Genomic DNA, 22301 nt, shown 5'->3' on the forward strand with positions numbered 1-22301 from the left:
AAAATTTGCTCCCTTTAAAAAGATCGTCTTTCTGAAGCGACACCTGTAATTTAGATAGAGTGGGATGTTCCCTTCTCTTATAATAGCTGTATATATGACGACGAATAGCGTCTTTCTGAAAATCGTCCAAAGCTGTCACCTGCTTATTTCTCGGTCGCTTCTTTCCTGGTGTGTGCAGCTTCGTTGTGCCACTCTCGTCACAATCTACACTATACTGTTCTTTCCCTATCTTTACAACAGTGTTCCTACTTATTGTCAATGCTGCTGCAGTTCTCTTCACAACCTGAACAACAGGAATTAAGGGCCCACCTTTGTCCTTTTCTTTCTCAAAGTAATCCCTCACAGAGCACACGAATTCACGGGCCTGGGTGTGTAGCACACTTTTCTTCCTCCGTTTCACTTCTTGTGTTGGGCTGGTACTACCCGCCGCACTAGACATTGTTTACAACGAAACATAAACAAAGAAACACTAAAAACAACAAAAACGAAATAACCTGCGAATTCAACTTCAGACAAACGACGAACGACCGCACCGCCTGCACGCGAGACACTGGTAAGTTTCATAAGCGCGCGCGACCGGGTTTCAGAGCGGCAACGTGGCCCTTGCTAGCCGCTCAAAGTCAGGCCGTCATTGGCTGCCTGCCTGCGGTCGCTAGGCAACGGAAAGACGCTACCGAGCTGTCAATACCAAAGACTCGTCTCCCAGACTATAGGTAAAGACATCCACTACTGTACAGCTACGCTACTGATGGCAAACTTCTGTAAATACTATCTGCTGTAAAATATCTAGGAGTAAGTATCCAGAGCGGCCTTAAGTGGAGTGGCCACATAAAACAAATAGCGGGAAAAGCAGATGCCAGACTCAGATTCACAGGAAGAATCTTAAGGAAATGTAACTCACCCACGAAAGAAGTTGTTCATGGGGCGCTTGTTCGACCCATTCTTGAGTATTGTTCATCTAACTCGGATCCCTACCAGAGAAGACTGATAGAAGAGCTGGAGAAGATCCAGCGAAGAGCGGCTCGTTTCGTCACGGCATCGTTTAGTGCTCACGAGAGCGTTACGGAGATGCTAAACAAACTCCATTGGCAGACGTTACAAGAGCGGCGTCGAGCATCACGGAGAGATCTACTATTGAAATTTCGAGAGAGCGTTTTTCCGGAAAGAGTCGCAAAACATATTACTTCCATCTGCGTGCCTCTCATGTAATGACCACGAGGAGAAAATTCGAGAAATTAGAGCCAAGACAGAGGCTTACCGAAATCATTCTTCCCAATTGTTATTCGCGAGTGGAACAGGGCTGAAGGGCTCAGTTAGTTCTACAAAAAGTACCCTCCACCGCCACGCACCATTAGGTGGCCTACGGAAAATGATGTAGATGTGGATCTTTCAATACGTCCAATTTATCTTTCGAGGTGAGTTTCGTTCCTTAAAAGTGAAACTGGGCAAAAACGAAAAAATATTGTATACACTCTTTGAAACCGAATATCTGTTTAATTAAAGGAGACAGAAGCACAGTACAACGTGTGTGGTGCAACTTAAACTCCAAGTAAATGTGGTAAATTTTCAAAATGGCCTCCTTCGACGGTAATACACCGTCAACGACAAGTTACAAGAGAGCGACATACCAACACTATGGTTCCTTATGGAATAGCCTCAAAGGCTTGCTCAATTTGAAAAGCACTCGGTGTGCGAGGTCTTGCAGTGTAAACTGTTTGCTTGAGCGCATCCCACAGATAGAAGCCTAGAGGAGTTAAATCAGGAGATTCAGCTGGAAACTCCACACTGCCTCTTCGTCCTATCTGTTTGAAAGGGAATGTACGAACGAGAAGTGCCGTCACATGAGTTTGAAACTGAGGTGGCGCCCCGACCTATTGAAAGTAATAACATTCAGTTTGAAAAACGTAGTTTAGGCCAGGTATTATCATATGCAGTATTTCTAAGACCCACCTGTGACTGTGTTTTCAAACACGTACGGCCCAATTAATCCTCCAAAAGACAGACCACGCCAGAATGGTACTCCTGCTGGATTAAGATGGATTCTCAATGGTCCAGTACACGCAATTACGGCGGTTCAGTCCTGAGACTGGTTTGATGCAGCTCTCCATGCTATCCTGCGCAAGCTTCTTCATCTCCCAGTACTTACTGCAACCTACATCCTTCTGAATCTGTGGTGTCACCGCTAGACACCACACTTGCTAGGTGGTAGCTTAAATCGGCCGCGGTCCATTAGTACATGTCGGACCCGCGTGTCGCCACTGTCAGGATCGCAGACCGAGCGCCACCACAAGGCAGGTCTTGAGAGACTGACTAGCACTCGCCCCAGTTGTACGACGACGTTGCTAGTGACTACACTGACGAAGCCTTTCTCTCATTTGCCGAGAGACAGAATAGCCTTCAGCTAATGGCTACGACCTAGCAAGGCGCCATTAACCATTAGTTACTTCATGAATCTAAAGAGTCTCACTTGTATCATCAAGAATGCTGTATACCAAAGGACGATATAAAAGTTAAGTGTTCTAGTAGCTACGTTCTTTTCTTTATCACATTCATTACGAATCCTGTTCCAGACTTAACGCCAGACGGCGTGAGTTGACGCGTGCCCTTTCGGCTACTTCACTGTGGACTGGCTGCCTTAACAGTCCACTACATTGGCGACGCGGATTAATCAGGATATTGTTCCTTCGTATTGTATTAATTTGCTTGTGTCATGGCTTCGCCACATTCTCCAGATGTACTGTCCGAATTTTATCGCTTGCAGAATCAGCAGACGCAGGCCTTCTTGGATGCCCTGGGACAGCTCGTCCAGGGTCAACGTGCGCTGCAAAACGATGCGGCCGCCGCCGCTTCATCGCTACCACAGCCACAACATGCCGTTGCACTCTCGTTTCGTAGCTTTGATGCAGCTATTGAAACGTGGGCAGAATGGTCCCGACAATTTGGATTTCATCTCGCTGCCTACAGAATTCGAGGTAATGAGCGGCAGCCGTTTTTGCTTTCGTGTGTAGGTGTGTCCACCTACCGTGTGATAGTGAAGTTGTTTCCCCGACGCGACGTAGCAACTCTTTCATACGAAGAAATTTTGTCTGCTTTAGATGCCTATTTCAAGGAAACAGTTAATGTAGTTGCAAAAAGGTATACGTTCTTTCGTACAAAACGTACGGCCGGTCAGACTAATCGGGAGTGGGTTGCAACTTTGCAAGGACTTACTAGGGAGTGTGCATTTGAATGTGACTGTGGACTCCCTTATTCAGATACTATGGTGCGTGATGCAATAGCACAGAACGTTTCTGATGTTCGCATACGGGAACACATTTTGAAACTAGTTAATCCCTCCCTTCAACAAGTGATAGACATATTGGATAGGCAAGACACACTTGACTTTGCTCAGGAATCATTTGCAACTTCGCCAGCAGTGTGTCGCATTAACCGGCCTGCCGGGCGCGCTGCGCGGACCTGTAAACAGCCTTCGCGCACGTCCGCACCGCCACGTGTTCCGCGCAAGCAAGCAAATGCAGTGAAATCATGCCCGCGGTGTGCAACTAGACATTCGCGTGACAATTGTCCGTCACGCCAAGCTATTTGCTTTTACTGTCATAAGAAAGGACATGTTCAAAGCGTTTGCCAGAAAAAGCTCAGATCAGACAGTCACAACCATTCCAGGCCCTTTGCTTCGCGCCGGAATAGAACCAAGGACAAGCAGGCTCGGGAACCTTCGCCCATGGACATTCATGTAGTTACTGCCACTCCGCCCAGTGTTCCTCTCGCTAACAGTGACTGTGTTCGTCCCACAAAGAGTGTGCGTCGACGTCGACGCAAATCCCGTCACGTCGCACGTGATTCTGTACCAGTGTCTGTTCATGTTGCACAAAACAGTCGCTCTTGTCGTCAGCAGGACAATAAACTTTTTGTTGATTTGGACTTTGTCGGACAAGTGATACCGTTCCAGCTCGATACCGGAGCTGCAGTTTCATTGCTCAATCACGCCACGTACAAACAACTGGGCAATCCTCCGTTGCGTGCCGCGAATGTTAAGTTAAATAGTTATACAGGACAGAAAATCCATGTGTTAGGACAGTGCACTCTTCTTGCCACATACAAGGGACAAACAAAACTTGTGTCGTTTTACGTAATTCGTTCTTCTACTGCAGTGAACTTGTTTGGGTTCTATTTATTTCAGTTGTTTAACTTGTCTATCGTAAATTAGGTCCTATCAGTGAATCAGACTGTGCCTTCAGCCAGTGTTTCTAGTCTCTGCGAAGAATTTGCAGACATTTTTGCACCGGGCCTTGGTTGCGCTAAGACCTATGAAGCACATTTGGAACTGAAAGTCAACGCCCAACCGAAATTTTTCAGAGCGCGCAATGTTCCCCACGCATTGCGTGATGAGGTCGCCAACCGCTACGATATCTTGTATCAGTCCACTGCTAAGCACGGAAACGCTGATGCGTTGTCCCGTTTGCCTGTTGCTGGGGATAAAGCATTCGATTCTTCCGAACTGGCTTGCATGTTCATTGAATCGGAAACCGATAACGTGGTCGAATCGTTTCCGATTGATTTTCGTCGTATAGCTACGGCCACAGCTGCTGACCCTGTCCTTGCTACTGTTTTGCGTTTTGTTGCTACGCAATGGCCCTTGTCAAAGTCACGGATCGAGGATCCGCTGGTTCGCCGATTTTTTGCTCACAAGGAGAGACTTTTTGTACGACGTGGTGTTTTGTTGTTGCGTTCTGATAATGATCAGTCTAGGGTCGTGGTCCCACGTTCGTTACAGTCCTCTGTCTTACGGCTTCTTCACCAAGGACATTGGGGTATAGTGCGAACGAAACAACTTGCTCGTCAGCACTGTACTTGGTTCGGAATCGATGCTGCGATTACGAATATGTGCTCTTCTTGCATGGCGTGTGCCGAACAACAGTCCGCACCGCCGCGGAAATTCTTTGCATGGCCGAAAGCCACTTCCCCTTGGCAACGCTTGCACATAGATTTTGCTGGTCCATTCTGGAATGCTCGATGGTTGGTTGTGGTCGATTCTTTCAGTAATTTTCCTTTTGTTGTCCGGATGTCTTCCACGACGTCTTCTGCCACCATACAAGTGTTGTCTGCTATCTTTTGCATTGAAGGTCTTCCGCAGACTATTGTTTCCGACAATGGCCCACAATTCATGTCCGCAGAATTTCAGTCATTCTGCAAGGCCAATGGTATTCAACATCTGACATCCGCGCCGTTTTCGCCTCAGTAAAACGGTGCCGCTGAACGATTGGTCCGGACTTTCAAGTCACAGATGTTGAAGTTGAAAGAGTCGCATTCTCGGGAGGACGCGTTATTGCTCTTTTTGTCCTCGTATCGCTCTCAGCCCCGCGATGGTCGCTCGCCGACTGAGTTGCCCCACGGTCGTCCTCATCGAACCTTGATGTCTTTGCTGCATCCACCGCATCAGGTTCCTGTGCAGCGGCAGACTCCTGCTTTTGCTACTGGCGACGTTGTCTTCTATCGCAACTATCGAGGTTCACGGCGTTGGCTCGCAGGGCGCATTTTTCGCTGCCTCGGCCGCGCGATGTATTTGGTTTTGGGGGCCTCTGGTGAGGTGCGTCGGCATCTCAATCAGCTGCGCCTCTGTCGTCGCCTGGGTTCTGCCGCTCCCCGTCTGCTTTCAGCGACGGTGCCGTCCGGTCAGCGCCCTGGGGACCCATCTACTGGCTCGCCTCATCCCCAGGTGTTGCCGACGATGCCTTCCATTTTGCCTCATGGCGTCGCGCCGCCGCCGCAGCCGCCGCCGGCGCCGCCCGCAGTGGACGCTTCGCTGCAGCCACCGCATGGCGCCTCCCTGGGTCACGCGCAGCCGATCGCTTCCCGTGACCAGCTGTCCTCCGCCATGGACCTCTTGCCCGCTCCGGCCCAGATGTCGTCATCGCGCGTCGGATCCCCCGACGCAATAGAGGTCGACCCTTCGGCCCCTTCTGTCTCATTACGGGCGCATACACCGCATGTTGACGTGCACCCTGGACTAGGTTTTCAGGCGTTTCCTAGCTCCCCTCGGACCGAATGGCCGGGTGCGGGTGGCACAGCCTCGCCTGTTGTTAGGCTCCCCACCTCATCGCATACGTCAACATGGGGTCCTCCCCACGGCGGGCGGAAGCCTTATACCACGACCGTTCGCCGATTTCCGGGGGAGGAATGTGGTGTCACCGCTAGACACCACACTTGCTAGGTGGTAGCTTAAATCGGCCGCGGTCCATTAGTACATGTCGGACCCGCGTGTCGCCACTGTCAGGATCGCAGACCGAGCGCCACCACAAGGCAGGTCTCGAGAGACTGACTAGCACTCGCCCCAGTTGTACGACGACGTTGCTAGCGACTACACTGACGAAGCCTTTCTCTCATTTGCCGAGAGACAGAATAGCCTTCAGCTAAGTTAATGGCTACGACCTAGCAAGGCGCCATTAACCATTAGTTACTTCATGAATCTAAAGAGTCTCACTTGTATCATCAAGAATGCTGTATACCAAAGGACGATATAAAAGATAAGTGTTCTAGTAGCTACGTTCTTTTCTTTATCACATTCATTACGAATCCTGTTCCAGACTTAACGCCAGACGGCGTGAGTTGACGCGTGCCCTTTCGGCTACTTCACTGTGGACTGGCTGCCATAACAGTCCACTACAGAATCTGTTTAGTGTATTCATCACTTGGTCTCCCTCTACGATTTTTACCCTCTACGCTGCCCCCCAATACTAAATTGGTGATCCCTCGATGTCTCAGAACATTTACTACCTACTGGTCCCTTCTTCTTGTCAAGTTGTGCCACAAACTCCTCTTCTCCCCAATCCTATTCAATACCTCCTCATTAGTTATGTGATCTACCCATCTAATCTTCAGCATTCTTCTGTAGCACCACATTTCGAAAGCTTCTATTCTCTTCTTGTCCAAACTATTTATCGTCCACGTTTCACTTCCATACACGGCTACACTCCATACAAATACTTTCAGAAACGACTTCCTGACACTTAAATCTATACTCGATGTTAACAAATTTCTCTTCTTCAGAAACGCTTTCCTTGCCATTGTCAGTCTCCATTTTATATCCTCTCTACTTCGACCATCATCAGTTATTTTGCTCCCCAAATAGCAAAACTCCTTTACTACTTTAGGTGTCTCATTTCCTAATCTAATTCCCTCAGCATAACCCGACTTAATTCGACTACTTTCCATTATTCTCGTTTTTCTTTTGTTGATGTTGATCTTATATCCTCCTTTCAAAACACTGTCCATTCCGTTCAACTGCTCTTCCAAATCCTTTGCTGTCTCTGACAGAATTACAATGTCATAGGCGAACCTCAAAGTTTTTATTTCTTCTCCATGGATTTTAATACCTACTCCGAATTTTTATTTTGTTTCCTTTACTTCATGCTCAATGTACAGATTGAATAACGTCGGCGGTTCTAGGCGCTACAGTCTGGAGCCGAGCGACCGCTATGGTCGCAGGTTCGAATCCTGCCTTGGGCATGGATGTGTGTGATGTCCTTAGGTTAGTTAGGTTTAATTCTAAGTTCTAGGCGACTGACGACCTCAGAAGTTAAGTCGCATAGTGCTCCGAGCCATTTGAATCATTTTGAATAACATCAGGGAGAGGCTACAACCCTGTCTTACTTCCTTCCCAACCACTGGTTCCCTTTCAAGCCCCTCGACTCTTATAACTGCCATCTGGTTTCTGTACAAATTGTAAATAGCCTTTCGCTCCCTGTATTTTACCTCTGCCACCTTCGGAATTTGAAACAGAGTATTCCAGTCAACATTGTCAAAAGCTTTCTCTAAGTCTAGACGTTAGAAAGGTTGATCTTCTGTTAGCGAACCACTCGCGAAATTAACTTCGCCTATCGGGATTATCCTTATTATCAGCTTAGAAAAGTCTTGGAGTGTAAGACTTGAATTTGTGAGCCCTCAAATTTCTATGAACACAGCTTTCGCAGATACCTGTCTCACGCGAGCATTGCCTCACAGATTTCTTCGGTGATTGTGTGTACGCCTGGATCGCTGCACCAACACTTTCACTGTCTGTTGAACCTCTCTTTCTTCCGAAATGCTCCTTCTTCATATCCTGCATCGTTCCTTCGATGTCCAACTTTTTTCGGATTGCCGTCCGGAGTGGCCGAGTGGTTCTAGGCGCTACAGTCTGGAGCCGCGCTACTGCTACGGTCTCAGGTTCGAATCCTGCCTGGGGCATGGATGTGTGTGATGTCCTTAGGTTAGTTAGGTTTAACTACTTCTAAGTTCTAGGGGACTGATGACCTCAGAAGTTAAGTACCATAGTGCTCAGAGCCACTTTTTTTTCGGATTCTTGCAATTGCTGCCCTTGTTGCCGGTGGTGTTCCAGATTCAATCCTCCAACGTCGTCGTACCTCACTCACATTGTATGTTTTCCAACAACACTTTATCGCCTGTTTCCGTTACGCCGACGACAAAAATTGTTCAAATGGCTCTGAGCACTATGGGACTTAACCTCTTAGGTCATCAGTCCCCTAGAGCTTAGAACTACTTAAACCTCACTAACCTAAGGACATCACACACATCCATGCCCGAGGCAGGATTCGAACCTGCGACCGTAGCGGTCGCGCGGTTCCAGACTGTAGCGCCTAGAACCGCTCGGCCACCCAGGCCGGCAGCCAACGACAACGCCGTGTTTGTTTACCATCCTGAAACAAAAAGAAGCTTTGATATGAAACTTCCTGGCAGATTAAAACTGTAAGCCGGCTCGAGACTCGAACTGGCGATATTTGCCTTTCGTGGGCAAGTGCTCTCCCGACACTTTTTTTTATCTAATTTTGTACGTCATTGATCGTTGAATTTGTCCAGGGCGATCGTCTCAGGACCCCCGTTCAAGTTCATCGTTATCTATTCACTCAGTTATTTTATTTCAGAGAGCACCTAACCCTCTGCCGAACGCGCTACCGTGCCGGCTAACCGACTGAGCTACCCAAGCGCGACTCACGACCCGCCCACACAGCTTCAGTTCTGCCAATAACTCGTCTGCTACCTTCCAATCTTCACAGCAGCTCTTCTGCGAACCTTGCAGAACTAGCAAGAAAGCGTATTGCAGAGACATGGCTTAGCCACAACCTAGAGGATGTTTCCACATTGAGATTTTCACTCTGCAGCGGAGTGTGCAACGATATGAAACTTACTGGAAACATCCCGAAGGCTGTAGCTAAGCCATTGCTCCGCAATATCCTTTCTTCCAGGAGTGCTAGTTTTGCAAGGTTCGGAGAAGAGCTTCCGTAAAGTTGGGAAGGTAGGAGACGAGGTACTGGCAGAAGTAAAGGTGTGAGGACGGGTCGTGAGTCGTGCTCTGGTAGTTCAGACGCTGTCACGGTAGCTCAGCTTTTTCGGTCAGAGGGTTAGCTGCCCTGTGTAATAAAAAAAAAAAACTGAGTAAATGGGTCAACAATAAACTTGAAGAAGCATCATGGGACGTCCCGCCCCTAACAAATACAGCGACCAATTACGAACAAAATGAGAACACTTGCCCACGAAAGCAAAGGTCCCGAGTTCGAGTCTCGGTCCGGCACACACTTTTAATCTGCCAGGAAGTATCATATCAGCGCACACTCCGCTGCAGAGTGAAAATCTCATTCTGAAGCTTGGTTATGTGTTTTTCACCGCCTTCTCAATTATTAATCGCCAAATAATTGAGTTTCTGTCTCCTTTAATGAAAGAGATATTCAGTTTCACTGAGTGTATATACAGTATAACCTCGTCAGGGCGAACTCGCATAAGACGAACTCGCTGTTAACGCGAAAAAAATATTGGTCCCGCCAGGAATATATTAGTTCTTATGGTATGTTTTATCGGTTAACACGAATTTTGGTTAAGGCGAATTACGAACTCTGTTTCAGTTCCCAGCGTAATTAAATTTCACTGTAACACAAACTTCCGTCCTTAAGAGTATTCTAAAGTGTAATTTTTTTCCGAAATGACTGTAGGAAATGTAGCTACAAAGCTAATTATACTAACGACTAGTTTTTAATGTATTGTAGGTCGGTAGCCCCGATTATCTCCTCAACAATCAGCGTATGCTGTACACTGTAAGACATTCAACAATGTGTGCAGCAGCATTTAGTAATGTGCTCAGTGCCAGATTTGACAAGTGTTCTGTTAGTCTGGCCGTATCGAGTTGGAATACTGAATAAAAACTACAGTTACAACCGGTACTGTAGAACGCGAAAATGGCAAAGAGGAAACAGAGAGCTCTAAATGTACCGTTAAAGCTTGAGATTCTAGATGGACCGTGGTACCAAGAAAACAGCAATTGCAGAGCTGTTTGGAATACCTATATCAACTTTATCTACTATTATTAAGAATCGAGGAAAAATTATTAATGCTGCGGCATCAGGTTCTGGAAACAAATCTAAACGACTTAGTACCGCCGAGTATGAAGACAGCGAGACGTTACTGCTAGAATGGTTCAATCATATGTATGCAACCAACGTATCTTTAACTGGCCCTGTGATTCAGTCAAAAGCTAATGATATTGCTAAAGATATGGGCATCAAAAACTTCCGTTGTTCTGCTGGTTGGTTGTATCGGTCCCAAAAGAGACATTCAATTTCATCTGTACAAATTAGTGGTGAAGCAAATAAAGTTGATGAAGTAAGTGCTAGTTGCATGAATTCAATCGAGTGAGGGAAAAGTATGCGTCGTGTGATGTGTTTAGCATGGATGAAACTGGATTTTCCTACAATCTTTTTCCAAATCACACCCTGGGGATAAAAGGTCATAAGTGTCACGTTGGAGCACGAAGCAAACAACGTGTGAATGTTGTACTGTGCGGTAATGCTGACGGCAGTGAGAAGTTTCGTCCCTCGGTTATCGGTAGATCCGAGAAACCACGTTGTTTTCAAAACATAAATATGGACTCTTTACCTTGCATCTACTCTCACAACAAGAAAGCTTGGATCGATGGCACATCATTTCGCAAGTGGCTTCTTCGTTTCAACAGTCAAATGGTTGCTCAAAATAGACATGTTCTTCTTACGTTGGACAGATGTACTGCCCATAACGTTCATGATCTGAACCTATCCAACATAAATGTTCAGTTGTTTCCACCCAACGCCACAAGCCGCCTTCAGCCTTTGGACCAAGGCACAATCTATCTCATAAAGAGAGCTTATCGTAAGCGAGTTGTAAGAGCTGCAATTCGTGCTGCTGAAAACAATAGCGCAACCCCAAATTGGAATCTGCTTGACGCAATAAAAGCCATCGCAACAGCCTGGAACTCAGTATCGCCACATCATATAGGGAAGTGCTTTAACAGAACTGGGAGACATAGCAACACTGAAGATCACGAGTTAGAAGATGCCACTTCACCTGATGAATGGACAGTTCTGCCGGACGTTGCGAACCCTGGGATTAGTTTCGAGGAATTCATTAGTGTAGACGACTATGTTGCCGTATGTGCGTCTGTGGAATCGGATGTGGCAAAAGCTGTGAACGAGGTGCAAGAAGGGCCATCAGAAGAAAGTGAAGAGGAAGAGAATACAGATACAATTCCACCTACCCTTTCAGGAGATGTTTACAGCCTTGGACTGTTTACAACGGTTCGCTTCAAGATCCGACGTCACTGCTGGGTTTACGGACGATATCACTACAATTGGTTGAGAAATTACAAAATATTATCGTTCCCATGAACGTCAGCGAACCATGACCGAATTTTTTCCAAGAAAGTAGCGTACATAATTTGTGAGTACTTGGATTTTACAATTTTATAAGTCTATAATAACGTGATTGATAGTGTAGTGGCCCGCATCTCGTGGTCGTGCAGTAGCGTTCTCGCTTCCCACGCCCGAGTTCCCGGGTTCGATTCCCGGCGGGGTCAGGGATTTTCTCTGCCTCGTCATGGCTGGGTGTTGTGTGCTGTCATTAGGTTAGTTATGTTTAAGTAGTTCTAAGTTCTAGGGGACTTATGACCACAGCAGTTGAGTCCCATAGTGCTCAGACCCATTTGAGCCATTTTTTGATAGTGTAGTGTATTACACATTAGTGTACTGCTGTACATGTATACTTATTAAAATCTGTGTTTTTCACTTAACACGAATTTTTTTCAACCCGAACTCCTGATTTTTCGGTCCCTTTTGATTGGTATTAACGAAGTTTTAGTGTATTGTTTTGGGGCGCCACGATGATTTTTGACCTCCCTACATCTCCGCCAAGTTCCGCCGAGATACTCTGTTTACACCTGGGAATGCCACCGTGCAAGTGTCAGCTGGAGTCTGTTTACCTGCTGCTGGTTCTCGCGCTGCGTGTTCAGGCGCGCCTCGACGCACTGCCGCGTCTCTATGAAGGCCTGCCGCTGCGCCAGCTCGCTGGGGTAGTGCGTGAACACGCCCGCCACGTTGGCCGCCAGCAGCAGCAGCGCGTTGCAGCCCAGCTGCAACAACAACAACAACAACACGTCAGTCAGCACCGACAACACTAGCTCCAAGGCAACCTACAGAAAGTCTCGTGTCACACCACTGACAGGTGGAGAAATCCACACATATTATAAAAATCGATTTGCATATGTATGCTTGTTTGTATATACACTTAGAACTCATCGAATCGCCATATACACTAGTGGCCATTAAAATTGCCACACCATGCAGATGATAAACGGGTATACATGGGACAAATATATTATACTAGAACTGACATGTGATTACATTTCCACGCAATTTGGGTGCATAGATCCTGAGAAATCAGTACCCAGAACAACCACCTCTGGCCGTAATAACGGCGTTGATACGCCTGGGTATACAGTCAGACAGAGCTTGGACGGCGTGTACGGGTACAGCTGCCCATGTAGCTTCAACATGATACCACGGTTCATCCAGAGTAGTGACTGGCGTATTGTGACGACCCAGTTGCTCGGCCACCATTGACCAGACGTTTTCAGTTGGAGAGAGATCTGGAGAATGTGCTGGCCAGGACCTGCAACATGTGGTCGTGCATTATCTTGCTGAAATGTAGGGTAGAGCCACGGGTCGTAACACATCTGAAGTGTAACGTCCACTGTTCAAAGTGCCGTCAATGCGAACAAGAGGTGACCGAGACGTGTAACCAGTGGCACCCAATACCATCACGACGGGGGATACGCCAGTACGGCGATGGCGAATACACGCTTCTAATGTGCGTTGACCGCGATGTCGCCAAACACGGATGCGACCATCATGATGCTGTAAACAGAACCTGGATTCATCCGCAAGAATGACGTTTTGCCATTCGTGCACCCAGGTTCGTCGTCAAGTACACCAGCGCAGGCGTGTCAAGGGTAACCACAGCCACAGTCTCCGAGTTGATAATGCATGCTGTTGCAAACGTCGTCGAACTGTTCGTGCAGATGGTTGTTGTCTTGCAAACGTCCCCATCTGTTGACTCAGGGATCGAGACGTGGCTGCACCATCCGTTACAGCCATGCGGATAAGATGCCTGTCATCTCGACTGCTAGTGATACGAGGCCGTTGGGATCCAGCACGGCGTTCCGTATTACCCTCCTGAACCCACCGATTCCATATTCTGCTAACAGTCATTGGATCTCGACCAACGTGAGCAGCAATGTCGCGATACGATAAACCGCAATCGCGATGGGCTACAATCCGACCTTTATCAAAGTCGGAAACGTGGTGGTAGGCATTTCTCCTCCTTACACGAGGCATCACAACGACGTTTCACCAGCCAACGCCTGTCAACTGCTGTTTGTGTATGAGAAATCGGTTGGAAACTTTCGTCATGTCAGCACGTTGTCGGTGTCGCCACCGCCGCAACCTTGTGTGAATGCTCTGAAAAGCTAATCGTTTGCATATCACAGCATCTTCTTCCTATCGGTGAAATTTCGCTTCTGTAGCACGTCATCTTCGTGGTGTACCAATTTTAACTTCCGGTAGTGTACATACGTTATACAGATGACAGTTGTCTCACCCCCTTTTCAACGACTACTTCTCTTTGATTTCCGTCAACTATTATATCTACAGTCTGCTTACCGTACAAGTTGTAGGTAAACCTACTTGTATTTTCCTTCAGCTACCTTCACAATTTGAAACACTGTATTACATTAATCATCGTGAAGAGATCGTTCTAAAACAAAAAAACCCGGAGAAGTTCGAGTGAAACTCGCGCTCTGGGTGTTCCGTACAAAACGTAATTACGTAAACAGTAATAATAATTTCATGTGTCTGATTGACCTGGTTCGACTCTTTCTATTGGACGCCTTTTCGGCGACTTGTGTATCCCTAACCTGCCCCTGTTACTTTAACTTGAAATCTGAGTCACTGACGACTCCTCACATCAATGGGAGATGAAGGCCACGCTAATACCAAGACCGAAAAAATCTGCTGTCCGAAGGAGATTCCATTTGTCGACCTCACGGTTTCCTGGGCCGCGTTTTTACCGCTAGGCTACCAGACTCGTCACGTACGTTAATCAACAGTTCATCTATAGGTTTTGATGAGTGAGTTTGCGAGTAGCAAGATATGTGACATATAACATTCACTTAGAAGCTTAAATTATTGACCTTAATATTTGAGATAAATTTCGGCTTCATACGCCTCCCCGTCCTGGAGAAAAAGAGGTCTACATCTACATCCACATGGCTACTCTGCAAATAACACTCAAGTGCGTGGCAGAGGGTTCATCGAACCAATTCCACAATATTCTCTATTATTCCACTCTCGAACAGCGCACGGGAAAAAAAGGGCATCTATTCTTCTCCTGCAAGCTCTGATTTCCCGTAATTTATCATGGTGATCGTTTCTCTCTATGTAGGTCGGCGTCAGCAAAACATTTTCGCATTCGCATTCGGAGGAGAAAGTTGGTAATTGGAATTTCGTAACAAGATCCCACCGCAACGCCTTTATTTTAATGATTTCCAGCCCAAATACTGTATCATTTCTGTGACACTCTCATATTTCGCGATAATACAGAATGTGCTGCCTTGCTTTGAACTTTTGCGATGTAGTCCGTCAGTCCTATCTGGTAAGGATCCCACATCGCGCAGTAGTATTCTAAAAATAGGAAGGGCAAGCGTAGTGTAGGCAGTCTCCTTAGTAGATCTGTTACATTTCCTAAGTGTCCTGCCAATAAAACGCGGTCTCTGGTTAGCCTACATGACAACGTTTTCTATGTCTTCCTTCTAAATCGTTTTACGTTTTGATCTTTTGATGACTTCAATACACGAAAAACGACAGCGTCATCTGCGAACAAGCTAAGACGGCAGCTCAGATTGTCTCCTAAATACACTCCTGGAAATGGAAAAAAGAACACATTGACACCGGTGTGTCAGACCCACCATACTTGCTCCGGACACTGCGAGAGGGCTGTACAAGCAATGATCACACGCACGGCACAGCGGACACACCAGGAACCGCGGTGTTGGCCGTCGAATGGCGCTAGCTGCGCAGCATTTGTGCATCGCCGCCGTCAGTGTCAGCCAGTTTGCCGTGGCATACGGAGCTCCATCGCAGACTTTAACACTGGTATCATGCCGCGACAGCGTGGACGTGAACCGTATGTGCAGTTGACGGACTTTGAGCGAGGGCGTATAGTGGGCATGCGGGAGGCCGGGTGGGCGTACCGCCGAATTGCTCAACACGTGGGGCGTGAGGTCTCCACAGTACATCGATGTTGTCGCCAGTGGTCGGCGGAAGGTGCACGTGCCCGTCGACCTGGGACCGGACCGCAGCGACGCACGGATGCACGCCAAGACCGTAGGATCCTACGCAGTGCCGTAGGGGACCGCACCGCCACTTCCCAGCAAATTAGGGACACTGTTGCTCCTGGGGTATCGGCGAGGACCATTCGCAACCGTCTCCATGAAGCTGGGCTACGGTCCCGCACACCGTTAGGCCGTCTTCCGCTCACGCCCCAACATCATGCAGCCCGCCTCCAGTGGTGTCGCGACAGGCGTGAATGGAGGCACGAATGGAGACGTGTCGTCTTCAGCGATGAGAGTCGCTTCTGCCTTGGTGCCAATGATGGTCGTATGCGTGTTTGGCGCCGTGCAGGTGAGCGCCACAATCAGGACTGCATACGACCGAGGCACACAGGGCCAACACCCGGCATCATGGTGTGGGGAGCGATCTCCTACACTGGCCGTACACCACTGGTGATCGTCGAGGGGACACTGAATAGTGCACGGTACATCCAAACCGTCATCGAACCCATCGTTCTACCATTCCTAGACCGGCAAGGGAACTTGCTGTTCCAACAGGACAATGCACGTCCGCATGTATCCCGTGCCACCCAACGTGCTCTAGAAGGTGTAAGTCAACTACCCTGGCCAGCAAGATCTCCGGATCTGTCCCCCATTGAGCATGTTTGGGACTGGATGAAGCGTCGTCTCACGCGGTCTGCACGTCCAGCACGAACGCTGGTCCAACTGAGGCGCCAGGTGGAAATGGCATGGCAAGCCGTTCCACAGGACTACATCCAGCATCTCTACGATCGTCTCCATGGGAGAATAGCAGCCTGCATTGCTGCGAAAGGTGGATATACACTGTACTAGTGCCGACATTGTGCATGCTCTGTTGCCTGTGTCTATGTGCCTGTGGTTCTGTCAGTGTGATCATGTGATGTATCTGACCCCAGGAATGTGTCAATAAAGTTTCCCCTTCCTGGGACAATGAATTCACGGTGTTCTTATTTCAATTTCCAGGAGTGTAGTTTATATAGATGAGGAACAGAAGAGCGCCTAAAAACTAGGAGAACGCCAGAAATCATATCTGTTTTACTCGCTGACTTTCCATCAATTTCAATGAACTGTGACCTCTGATAGGAAAACACGAATCCAGTCGCAAAACAGAGACGATATTCTATAAGCACGCAATTTGATTAGAAGTCGCTTCTGTGAGGTACGGTGTCAAAATCCTTCTGGGATTCTAGAAATACGAAATCAGTTTGAAATCCCTTGTCGACGGCACTCAGCACGTCGCGTGAGTAAAGAGCTAGTTGTGTTTCACAAGGAGGATGTTTTCTAAATCTGTATAGACGACCGTAGCTTTTGATTACATCGTATTAGAAGCTTACATTCTCTTACATCGCCAATGGAGCTTAGTCCTCAGTGTTGTTGTTGTGGTCTTCAGAGACCAAAGGCTGGTTTGAAACAGCTGTGCTTGCTAGGTTTTTACTCTCCACGCCTCCCTCCAGTACTAAATTGGTGAACCCTAGATGCCTCAGAACGTGTCGTACCAACTGACCCCTTCTCCTAATCAAGTTGCGCCACAAATTCCTCTTCTGCCCAGTTCTATTCAGTACCTCTTTATTGGTTACGTGACGTACCCGTCTAATCTTCAGCGTTCTTCTGTAGCACCGCAAAAAAAAGGTTCAAATGGCTCTGAGCACTATGGGACTTAACTTCTAAGGTCATCAGTCCCCTAGAACTTAGAACTAATTAAACTTAACTAACCTAAGGACATCACACACATCCATGCCCGAAGGAGGATTCGAACCTGCGACCGCAGCGGTCGCGCGGTTCCAGACTGTAGCGCCTAGAACCGCTCGCCCACCCCGGCCGGATGTAGCACCACATTTCGAAAGCTTCTGTTCTCTTCTTGCCTAAACTGTTTACTGTCCACGTTTCACTTCCGTACATGGCTACACCATACAAACACTTTCAGAAAAGACTTCCTGGCACTTAGATCTACACTCGATGTTAACAAATTTCTCGTCTTCAGAAACGCTTACCTTGATATCGCCGGTGTACATTTTATATCCTGTCTAGTATATGACATAAACCTCAACTTGAAACCTCTAACCGCGTTCCTAAGAAAACGGTCTCGTGAAAGACAGCCAACAGATGGCAAAAAAAGTTTTTAGTGTGATATAATAACAAATTGACAAATCTCGGATGTTTTCCTTTACTCGCACTGTGAAAACTTGCTGCTTGCGAAATTTCATTATTCTACGCCATCGGGGGAAGTACCGTATAGGTTGTCGGGCAACAGTAAATGGCCGCATTTTTCCTTGCATTGACTTACAAGATTTGATTTTTAGAATGTAACATATATTACAACTTGGTAAGTCTACCAGTTCCTGCGGACAGATCGACAATAGGCAGACAGATAAACTGACGTGGAACCAAGTGATCAGCCGCGTGGTCCAAGGCGCCTTGTCACGGTCAGCCACGTGGTCCAAGGCGCCTTGTCACGGTTCGCACGGCTACCTCACCCGTCGTCAGTTCGAGTCCTCCTTCGGGCATGTGTGTGTGTGTGTGTGTGTGTGTGTGTGTGTGTGTGTTGTCCTCTGCGTAAGTTAGTTTAAGTTAGATTACGTAGCATGTAAGCCTAGGGACCGATGACCACAGCAGTTTGGTCCCATAGGAACTTACCACTACAAAGTTATCCTGTAGGGATCCGTTTATGCCGAATGGGGTACATAACGCTAAAAAGCTTTTAATTTGGGTTGTCCTGTGCGGCTGGTCCAGGCAGAGGTTCGAGTCCTCCCTCGGGTGTGTGTGGTTTGTCCTTAGGATAATTTAGGTTAAGTAGTGTGTAAGCTTAGGGACCGATGACCTTAGCAGTTAAGTTCCATAAGATTTCACACACATTTGAACATTTTTTTCGGTTGTCTTTTTTCAACCTCTGCTGTAAGATAACTCGTATGGTCAGTGTTGCTTTCTGTGTTTCTAGATCTTTCCGCAAATCAATTTGATCTTCCGCCACTCCTCCTCCATCCCCCCCCCCCCCCCCCCCACCGTCACCCCCGCTGCCCACTCACCCAATCCCTCTACACCCCTGGCCTGTTTTATCAGTCGTTCCCTTCATCTGCAGATTACTGTTCGGTAGTTGGTTCCAGCACTACAAAATCACGCTGCATAATACCCAAAACAGGTTTTCTCTAACGGCCAAATTTTACTTCAACGCGGAGCCTTAATCTCTGCTCTAAATTTTGCGAATCTACGAAGCAGAAAATGGTACACGAAACGCCTGCGAACACTAAAAGTAGCGATTTTGTAACGAGACGATCTGACCAGCTCGTGTAGATGAAGATAACGGAGAGCTATTGCAAAAAAATGGTTCAAATGGCTCTGAGCACTATGGGACTCAACTGCTGAGGTCATTAGTCCCCTAGAACTTAGAACTAGTTAAACCTAACTAACCTAAGGACATCACACACATCCATGCCCGAGGCAGGATTCGAACCTGCGACCGTAGCGGTCTCGCGGTTCCAGACTGCAGCGCCAGAACCGCGCGGCCACTTCGGCCGGCAGAGCTATTGCATATCCCCTGGCCGTTTCAAAGCAAACATGCAAATTAAATGTATTGTGTAAGCTGGCTTTAATTAATGGCACGAGCGATGCGGAGCAGATTAACGTGAAATAATAATTGTGTTCCATTTACAGCAAATTACGTAATCACCTCGTCTGATTACGAAGTTTGATGGGCCGGCCTGTTCATCACAGCATATGTTCGGCTAACGCCCGTTATTGTATTGCTCGCAATTTTTGTTCTAGCTCGTCGTCTAGTTATTTACTGGTAATAATCATCATCTTTGTAAATTACAGATTATATGTTAGATCTGTTCCGTCAAAGGTGGCGTCAGACTTTTCCCTTTTCGCTGAGACTTGCGTCTCCGTACTTAACAATGGCAGTCTGTTACCTTGCATTCGGCTCGCATTGGTCAACTACACTGAAGAGGCAAAGAAACTGGCACACCTGACATCCTGTAGAGTCCCTTGCAGCACGCAGAAGTACAGAAACACTACGTGGTCTGGACTCAATTAATGTCTGAAGTAGTGCTGCAAGGAACTGACACCGACCGAGCGAGGTGGCGCAGTGGTTAGCACACTGGACTCGCATTCGGGAGGACGACGGTTCAATCCCGCGTCCGGCCATCATGATTTAGGTTTTCCGTGATTTCCCTAAATCGCTCCAGGCAAATGCCGGGATGGTTCCTCTGAAAGGGCACGGCCGACTTCCTTCCCTAATCCGATGAGACCGATGACCTCGCTGTTTGGTCTCTTCCCCCAAAAACCGACGAACCAACCAAGGAACTGACACCGTGAATCCTGCAGGGCCGTCCATAAATCCGTAAGAGTACGATGGGGTGCAGATCTCTTCTGAACAGCACGATTGGAGGCATCAATAATGATCATGTCTGGGGAGTTTGGTGTATACCGGAAGTGTTTAAACTCAAAAAATGGTTCAAATGGCTCTGAGCACTATGGGACTCAACTGCTGTGGTTATCAGTCCCCTAGAACTTAGAACTACTTAAACCTAACTAACCTAAGGACATCACACACATCCATGCCCGAGGCAGGATTCGAACCTGCGACCGTAGCAGTCCCTCGGTTCCGGACTGCGCGCCTAGAACCGCGAGACCACCGCGGCCGGCGTTTAAACTCACAAGAGTGTTCCTGGAGACACTCTGTAGGAATTCTGGACGTGTGGAGAGTCGTATTATCCTGCTCGAATTGTCCAGCTCAGTCGGAATGCACAATGAGCATGAATGGGTGCAGGTGAACAGACAGGATGTGAGATTACGCATCACCTGTCAAAGTCGTATCTAGACGTATCAGGGCTCCTATATCACTCCAGCTGCACGCGCCCCACACCATTACAGAGCCTCCACCAGCTTGAACAGTACCCTGCTGACATGCAGGGTCCCTGGATTTATCACGTTATCTCTATACCCGTACTCGTCCATCGGCTCGATACAATTTAAAACGAGACTCGCCCGATAGGCAACATGACTCCAGTCATCAACAGTCCAATGTCGGTGTTGACGGGCCCAGGCGAGGCGTAAAGTTTTGTGTCATGCATTCATCAAGGTTACACGAGTGGGCCTTCGACTCCGAAAGCCATGGATAATATTTCGTTGAATGGTTCGCACGCTGACACTTTTTGATGACCGAGTATTAAAATATGCATCAATTTGCGGAACGTTGAACGATTCTCTTCAGTCGTCGTTGGTCCCGTTCTTGCAGGATCTTTTTCCGACCACAGAGATGGAAAAATGGCTCTGAGCACTATGGGACTTAACATCTATGGTCATTAGTCCCCTAGAACTTAGAACTACTTAAACCTAACTAAGGACATCACACAACACGCAGTCATCACGAGGCAGAGAAAATTCCTGACCACGCCGGGAATCGAACCCGGGAACCCGGGCGCGGGAAGTGAAAATGCTACCGCACGACCACGAGCTGCGGACCCACAGAGATGTCTGAGATCTGATGTTTTACCGGATTCCTGATATTCACAGAACACTAGTGCAATGGTCGTGCAGTAAAGTCCTCAGTTCATCGCTACCTCGGAAATGCAGTGTTCAAAAATGGTTCAAATGGCTCTGAGCACTATGGGACTCAACTGCTGTGGTCATAAGTCCCCTAGAACTTAGAACTACTTAAACCTAACTAACCTAAGGACAGCACACAACACCCAGCCATCACGAGGCAGAGAAAATCCCTGACCCCGCCGGGAATCGAACCCGGGAACCCGGGCGTGGGAAGCGAGAACGCTACCGCACGACCACGAGATGCGGGCAAATGCAGTGTCCCATCGCTCCCGTCGCTCGTGCGCCGACTGTAACACCACTTAAATCTTGATAACGTGCCACTACAGCTGCAGTAACCGATCTAACAACTGCGCCAGACACTTGTCTTATATAGGCGTTGCCGACCGCAGGGCCGTATTCTGTCCATTATACCTCTGTATTTGAATACGCATGCCTATGCCACTTTCTCTGGCGCTTCAGTGTATTTTTCTCTGTAATCTATCATCGTCTCATATTGTATGGAGCTGTGTGCTGTTATCATCCGTTGTTTGTTTGCCCAACCTCTCTACACCGTTAATTCATCTTAACATGCTAGTCCTCTTCGAAAATTTCAAAATATTAGATTTTTTTTGCTTCAATGTCCGTCACAAGTTTGCCAGAAACTCCATTAACGAATTACAAAGCGATTTGTAAAAAGGTGACTCCGAAAATCATTCACAGCGTGAAAAGAAATGGTCTGTTTGTCTTTTCAACGACAATATAACGGACATTGTGGAAATTATGGACGTGCTCGAACTAGAGAGCGGATCAGCCTACGGATGGTTTTAACCAAATTTGAAGATGCATCCGATTTAAAGATGAGTGTGAGACGTGTTTCTGACACCATAGAAATGAATAGCTGAAGACATTTCAAGACGCTTCCGTTCCACACAGAAACATACACTCCTGCAAATGGAAAAAAGAACACATTGACACCGGTGTGTCAGACCCACCATACTTGCTCCGGACACTGCGAGAGGGCTGTACGAGCAATGATCACACGCACGGCACAGCGGACACA

The 22301-nt window shown here is 47.6% G+C and overlaps 1 protein-coding gene across 1 annotated transcript in view; it reads right to left on the bottom strand.

Annotated features, from left to right (window-relative positions):
• Nucleotides 1-12347, bottom strand: part of LOC126213071 (adenylate cyclase type 5-like) — a 779221-nt gene extending 766874 nt beyond the window's left edge. Inside the window, exon 1 of the mRNA XM_049940658.1 lies at nt 12275-12347. The gene's annotated coding sequence lies outside the window, so the exon portion shown is untranslated. The remainder of the gene's footprint in view (nt 1-12274) is intronic.
• Nucleotides 12348-22301: the final 9954 nt, after the last annotated feature.

Source organism: Schistocerca nitens, chromosome 11 (genome assembly GCF_023898315.1).
Source record: "Schistocerca nitens isolate TAMUIC-IGC-003100 chromosome 11, iqSchNite1.1, whole genome shotgun sequence".
NCBI lineage: Eukaryota > Metazoa > Arthropoda > Insecta > Orthoptera > Acrididae > Schistocerca > Schistocerca nitens.